The sequence below is a fragment of the Carassius gibelio genome, chromosome B4 (genome assembly GCF_023724105.1).
Source record: "Carassius gibelio isolate Cgi1373 ecotype wild population from Czech Republic chromosome B4, carGib1.2-hapl.c, whole genome shotgun sequence".
Taxonomy (NCBI): domain Eukaryota; kingdom Metazoa; phylum Chordata; class Actinopteri; order Cypriniformes; family Cyprinidae; genus Carassius; species Carassius gibelio.
This window is the reverse complement of record NC_068399.1, coordinates 18,071,841-18,079,309: the sequence shown is the minus strand read 5'-3', so window position 1 is coordinate 18,079,309 and position 7,469 is coordinate 18,071,841.

Below are 7,469 nucleotides of genomic sequence, written 5' to 3'. Positions count from 1 at the left end.
TTTTTAACCTGCATGTATCGTATAACATCATAGCCATACATAATCATACATGTATATTTGCTTAAGATCTAAGGGTAAAAAATAAACTTAGTGACTTAAAAAAAACAACATTTTTTTGATTTGTTAGAAATAGAATTTTAATGCTAATGCTAGCTTTTTAGATTTTTTTTGTAGCAAGAAAGGACCAAAACTTAAAATGATGCATATACTGTCTGTGTGTGTATAGATATAGATATAGATATAGATATAGATATAGATATAGATATTCTGTGAATGGTGCTTTGGAAAGCTCAAAATTATTAAAGACCAAAAAATATATAACCAAAATTGGAACCTTTATTTTTTAGAATGTAGTGGTAACCTACAACACAGACACCCTTTTATAAAATCACGGAGATTTTCATGACAAGCTGACTCATAATTTCCTTCTCTTCTTTCATCTTCGGACATATTTCCATAACCTGGCCTCTGAAAACCAAGATCATATTTCAGAGAAGGACAAACCTGTCCACATTATGTTATCCAGAGCAGCGCTGGGAGACAAAGAAACCGGCATAAATCATCTTTTCCACACAGAGACGAGCAAGAGAGGCTAAATCATAGTAGAGCTGTTGTATTTTACCCTCATTGCTGCTACAGCTATTTGTCAGCTCAGGCCTACAGGGCCACAGCTGTGACTGCTCTTGATACACTGCATTGTTAAAATGGGGCTTCAGTGAAGTTTAGGTATATGGTTTCTCAGACACAGCATAGAGATTGTGGATTATAAATAGGAACTATTTCTAAATATTCATCTGCATTATATTCTTCATTGTGCTAATAGAAGTTTTTTTAAGCAATACCATTACACTGTATGAGTAAGAGTGCTGTTGTACTGAACATCAACAGACTTGCTTTCATATAACAGTTCAATAAGCAATCCGTTAATATGAGTGTGTAATTAAAACTTTAATGCGAGTACTTGTAATAAATGATTTCGCACTATCAATGCTGTTTCCTTGTGGCTTTGACTGCTTATGCATGTAAACGAGGCAAACGCCAGACATCCAACTAATAACTTTAATCAAAGACTGATTTGAATTTTATATCAAGACATTGCATTGCACTGCATTTGTGTTTGCAGACTTAAAAGTACATTCATAAATATACCATGCTTATTAATATTTTGTCCGATTGGTCTAATTAATTATACTTTCAGTAGCCAAGCAGTTTTGGTAAGTGTCCTTGTTACAGTTTATTTATACAGATTTTGAAAGCATGTCACTTACAGATGCATTTGAGCTGGACGTACAGTGTTAGAGGCTTCAGGTATTAATAAAACATTCAGACAGAGAAATGATTATTATGTGCTGTTGATTGATGCATATCTTCAACCGTTCAACAAATGTGAAGAATGTAATTTGTGTCTTCACATATCAATGTCCTCTATAAATGATTTCTTATTTATAGAGTAAAATTGAATCGAATCGAAACAAATAATGTAGTTACTTCTAATGTAAGCTTGTTTAATTTGGCTTGGCTGTTTGTGTTGAGTCAACATTTAATCTTTAAAGGTGTAGTTAGCTTCACCCCTGGGAACTGACTAGCGCTTCTGCTTGGAATCCATGCAGCTCAGTTGTTGTTACCAAGGTAACCGGCTCTCTGCAATGCACCTCCTGATTGTGTGTTTGGAGACAGGAAGCCTGAAGCATTGACTTCATGTGCCAACAGCCCCACATTAATTCCCTCTCATGCTGATGGAGGAAGATTTCTGATACTTTTAATTAGGTGATACTCACTCTCCTACACAGTTTCTTGTTCTTTCTCTGCCTTGTGCATTGTCAGACAAATTATAAAAGTTTTGAGACTTGTTAAAATGCTTGTTTAAAGGAAGCAGCTTAAACTGAAGTCAGCCTGACTTAATGGTCACATATCGTCACAGTTGTGAATAGAATGAGGGTCCAGTATGTAGTTACTGACAATGCTTGAACTTTAACAGTGGCATGTTGGCACACATACCATGGTTTTATATTGATATAATGTAGGCTATTATGCAATTACTGTAAATTCATGCAATGTAATAATATGATGCTTATTGTAGTAACACATTTTTAACCTATTAACCAATTTTAATTGCCTTTTAATCTTTTTTTTAATCTTATTTATTAGATGATTTGTGCTTAATGTTTATTAAATCATGTTACCATTTCTTGGTATTTTATTTATAATTTATAATTTATTTTATTTTACATAATTTTTTTAAACTTATTTTTCTTTATTTTGTATTAGATTATAAGATCATATATTTTTAACAATGTTTGCTTAATCATGTTACCAAATCTATGTATTTTATTTATTTATTATATTATTCATTGTTTAATCTTATTATCTTTTTTATTATTATTTTATTTATATGTATTTAATGTTTATTAAATTGTTTACAGTATATAAATAAATTCATGTTTATCAAATTGCTTACATTATGTAAAGAAATTAATGTTTATTAAAACAAAAATTGTAAACCAATATATTTTGAGCTCATGAGTTTTACAATGAAAACTGTGTGAAGGTTAAGCACCTACATGAAATCTGTTAAAAAAATATTTTCTTATTCTTATGCGGATTTACTTATACTTTTATTTAGGGGATTCTCTCCCTGTCTCCCAGGAACACACTGTTCAGCTCACCTCAGTTTCTGGCCATAATTTGTCCCATATTTATGAAAATGTACCATTTTCTTTGCACAATGAATCAGAACAAAGAAAGCTTTAGATGAATCTATCTCTTTTATTCATCTATCTCTTTTATTCACTCTTACTGTATGTCCTGTGTCCATCTGTCCTGTGCACTAACCCTCAGAAGATCTCAGGAGGAGCAGGATGCCAGCTGACCCAAACGTTCTCCTTTATCCTGGGCAAAAGCTTTTTTACTACGGCTCATAAATGCATTGCCGGTTTTTAAACGCATTATTTAACATGTGATGGAGAACAGCTCTACGGATGTTATCAGGCTTGTTTAACAGGTTTATTTATCACCCTTTGATGCTGCAGCCAGGATTGCTGTTTCTCGGCTCCCGATGTCCTCTAATCACAAGCAAATGTGGAATCAGGCATCTAAAATGCCCAGCATGCCTATCCAGATCTTCTGCACTCTGGTTTCAAGTTGTGGGTTAGTATATCAAGAGCACATGGACGTCAATAAATTTTACTTTGAGTACAGTTAGAATAAACTCTCATGCACAGAAAAGCTTTATTATTCCTGATGAATGAACAAATATTGTATATTTGCATTGCTGAAATCTTATGTAATCTCTCCTGTACAGTATCCCTCAGGCCCAAACCCGATTCAGAGGCCCAGATGTGACTCCACAGGCCCCAGCATGACAAACACAAGCTCTCTGTGGCACCGGCCCTGCAGACACACAGATAAGTGACATTTGACATTCCTCTCCATATACACTGTTTACATTCCTTTGGGCGAATGGGGCTGATGACGGCACAGGTTTACAGTTGTTTGGATGATTATGGCTTCTGTTAATAGTAGGGATGTGATTGTTGTTTATTGGGCTTTTGATGAATGATGAAGAGGAAGGAGATAAGTAGTTTAGTACATAGTTGAGATATCACTCAAGTATCACAGGAACGGCTGGCATGTGAAACTACTTTGACGTCTCAAGAAATGGCTGATAAATTATTTTTAAAGCAGTTATTATGTAGTAGTATTTTTTTAATTGAATTAAAGGCTAAAACAGACATTACGTTTAAACCATCATTGCTAGCACAATATAAACTATATATATTGTAATACTGGGGTATAAAAGTATATTATATATCAGAGAATATTGCAATACAAAAATGCACCAATATGCAACATAGACAGTGATGTGTATTGTATGGAGGCCCCTTTCTGCCTGGTAAGAAAAAATTTACAGTATGCCTTAAAAAGGCTAAATGATGACATTCGTAAGTCATAATTATGATAATTTGATTTACTAAATTGAAATTATGACTCTAAAAAGTTAAAATTGACTTAATGCATTTGTAAACACATTGGTCACAGGATAGGAAAGTTATATATACCACAAAAACCCAAATACCATTTATAAAGAAGTAGAATAGACTATAGCCCAGATTAGGAATGCAGCACTCTGAGATGGATGTTATAAGCATTTTCTTGGGGTATAACGTGAGTTTAGTTCTCTTGTTGGTTTGCTGACACTTAAATCATCACTATATCAACCAATGCACTATTAATGTTCTGGATATTGACTACATTGTCTGCACAAACAGATCTGGTTTCATACTGTAACCTAAGGCTTTGTTTACAGGACAGCAATGTAGTCAAATACGGTTTTTCCCTTGCCTATTTAAAAAGTTTCACGTACAGTATACACGACAACGTTTACAAAATGATTTGCGTTTATACATATCTTCTATACATATTAATGCCAGGCCAGTAGTTGGCGCTGTCACCTTGTTAGTAAATGGTTCCTGTGGCCGTGTGTATATGATGCATCTCTACTGTTGGTTGTAATATTGGTGAAGTAAATCCACACTTTGCTGAAGAAGCATTTGTTTACATACCTAACACGTAGTACGTTCACACATGATGGTACCGTTTACAAAGATTCCCGTATTGGGTGTTTACACGGAAATGATTACAGTGGTGTTTTCAAAACTTGCACTTTGAAACCCATTTTCAAAAATATGCGTTTTCAATCCCCAAAACGCCTGTAAACGAACAAGCAAGACACATAAAAAGTTTCCCATTTTTGACTGAAATTTTTGTCGTGTAAACGGCCCCTATGATCAATCCTGGCTAAATCTACCTTACTGAACATTGTCCAGACTTAGTCACACCAGGCCATAATGAGTTTCCTTTTAGCCATCTTCTAAGCATTCCTCGGGTCTCTGTTTGTGTCTGAGCACCTCATACACTCGTCTCCCAGCGGCTGGTTATGCCATCAGTGACTCCTTCTGTTAAACCAATTTCTGCTCTCTTTCATCTGCGACTCTGCATTATGACTTGTTAAGGTCCATCCTCTCTCTCACCCCTTGTCCATTGTTTTCCTCATTACTCCTCCTCTTCCTCCTGAGATGCATCCTTAGATACTTTTCAGAAGCTGAAGAGGCGTGGGATTTCCGGGTTGAGGGGTGTGTTGGCGGTGTGGATCTGGCCAAGTGTGCATCTCTAAACCATATGGAGATTCAACCTACCGCTGTGAAACAGACGACAACTCTTACCTACAATTATGGTCACTTTATTAAAGAAAACGTAAACATTTAGAATTTATGTTTAAAAAATGCTAGTTATCATCTATCTATCTACCTATTTGTCAATCCATCTATCTGTCTGTCTATCTGTCTATCTGACACACACACACACAATATTGTATTTTTCTGATGCACTTTAAATATGTATGTTAATGTAATATAATGTTTATATTTTATATATATATATATATATATATATATATATATATATATATATATATATATATATATATATATATATATATATATATATACATACACACACACACACACACACACACACATATATTTGTTGGTATATATGTTGGTTTTCGCAAGACTCACCAGCGCATGCGCAATGCTGACCTTATACGTCATTCCCTTGTTTTACAACAGTGAGCATGATTAAAGTGATTATTACATTTATTTACGTTATGGATATTTTTTGTACAAAAATGCATCGATTCACTACAGAAGGACTTTGTTCACCCCCTGGAGCCATGTAAGACACTTTTTTTCTATGGATGAGCTTTCTATTAAACTTCTCATGGACCGATGGAGTGCAACACCCACTGAGTGGCATCAAACAGCTTGAAAGATCAGAGACCATTTTTAAATTAACTCTGAATGGATTCGTATGAAAGAAGAAAGTCATATACACCTAGGATGACTTCAAGGTGAGTAATTTATGGCCTAGTTTTCATTTTTGGGTGAACTAACCCTTTAAATCTATGAATTAATATGTATAACATTGTTGGAAAACAATGGAATATGGTTCAAAACTTTACTGATTTACCTGAAGGTTCAATGGCTAGCAAAACAAAGAGTTTAAATATACAGTATATATATATATATTGGTGGTGAAGTAGATTATGCATCTATGATTGTATATTTGCTTATGTATGTTGGGAGAAAACACTGGATTTGGCTGTGGCTGGGGGGGAATCTAGGGCTTGTCCTAGCTTGTGGTTTTCTACTCATTGCCTGAGTGTATTTGAGAGTTGGGCTGCATTCCTGTTACAATACATTTGTGCATGGTTTTGATATTCAGTAAAGCATAAATCAAACCTGAGTTCAAAGACTGGCCTCATTAGGCATCTGACTGTCTGAGAGTCTGTAGCTTGCAGACTGGAACGTGTGTATGTGTGGATATGCGATTATAGACAGAAAGCTATTTACCATATCGGACTCTTCCACTTCCTAAGTCGATCAGTGTGCATTTGGCCTGATTTCTCAAATTCATCAGACTCTCTTTGCCTTATGGAAAGGATGGGCTTCTGGATCAGGTCCAAAAGAGGCACCCTAACCTGTCTGGACCATGTGCAAACACTAGAGACTCTTGGTTTCAAATGTTCTTTTATGTTCCTACTGATGGCTATAGTATTTTATGGTGAATATACTGTAAAACATTCAGTCTTAACTGCACGGAATGCATGATTACATATTAATGATGCCACTGATGAAACACCCCAGCAAAGTCTGAAAGTGCCCAAATATGGCCCTTGACGTTCATAGTTATAGATAGATCTAAATAATTAGAAAATTTAACATTCTGCTTTTATTCTGATGATGCTATAAATATAAAATATTTTTTTCTATTTAACACACACAAAAAAAATGTTTTCCTAAAAATCCAATTTAGGAAACAACATTTTGTATTTTGAATATGACATTAATTTTTTTCCACAGTAAAATACATGCATACAGCTGCCATTTTATTATAGCAAGAGTGTCTTCATTAATTTATTTTCCTAATTAAATAATTGTATTTACCATATATGTGAATCAATTTCCATTTCTTTATACATTCAAATGACATCTGAGCATTACATCAAAGCCAGAACATGATGTTCTCTCTGGTCTGCTAATGAGGTGCCTGATCTAAATTGCAGTGCAGGAATACAATCTCAGGCATCATTAGTCCACTAAGGATGAAGAGCAATATCCTATTCCTAGGTCTGAGGGAGAGATGAGTAAACCTACAAAAAGATCAGTCCATGCACCAATAACTGGTTTTAGTTCAAATGCATAATTCGTTTCACTTGATTTTGATGGTCCCTATAATAATTCTGTTGATTATAAGTGTTACCAAAAACAACTGGCCCCTGAGAATATAATTCTAGTTTAAAGGAATAGTTCACTCAAAGGAATTTACTTACCCTGAGGCCATCTAAGATGTAGATGAGTTAATTTCTTTATTGGAATAGATTTGGAGAAATGTAGCATTACATCACTTGC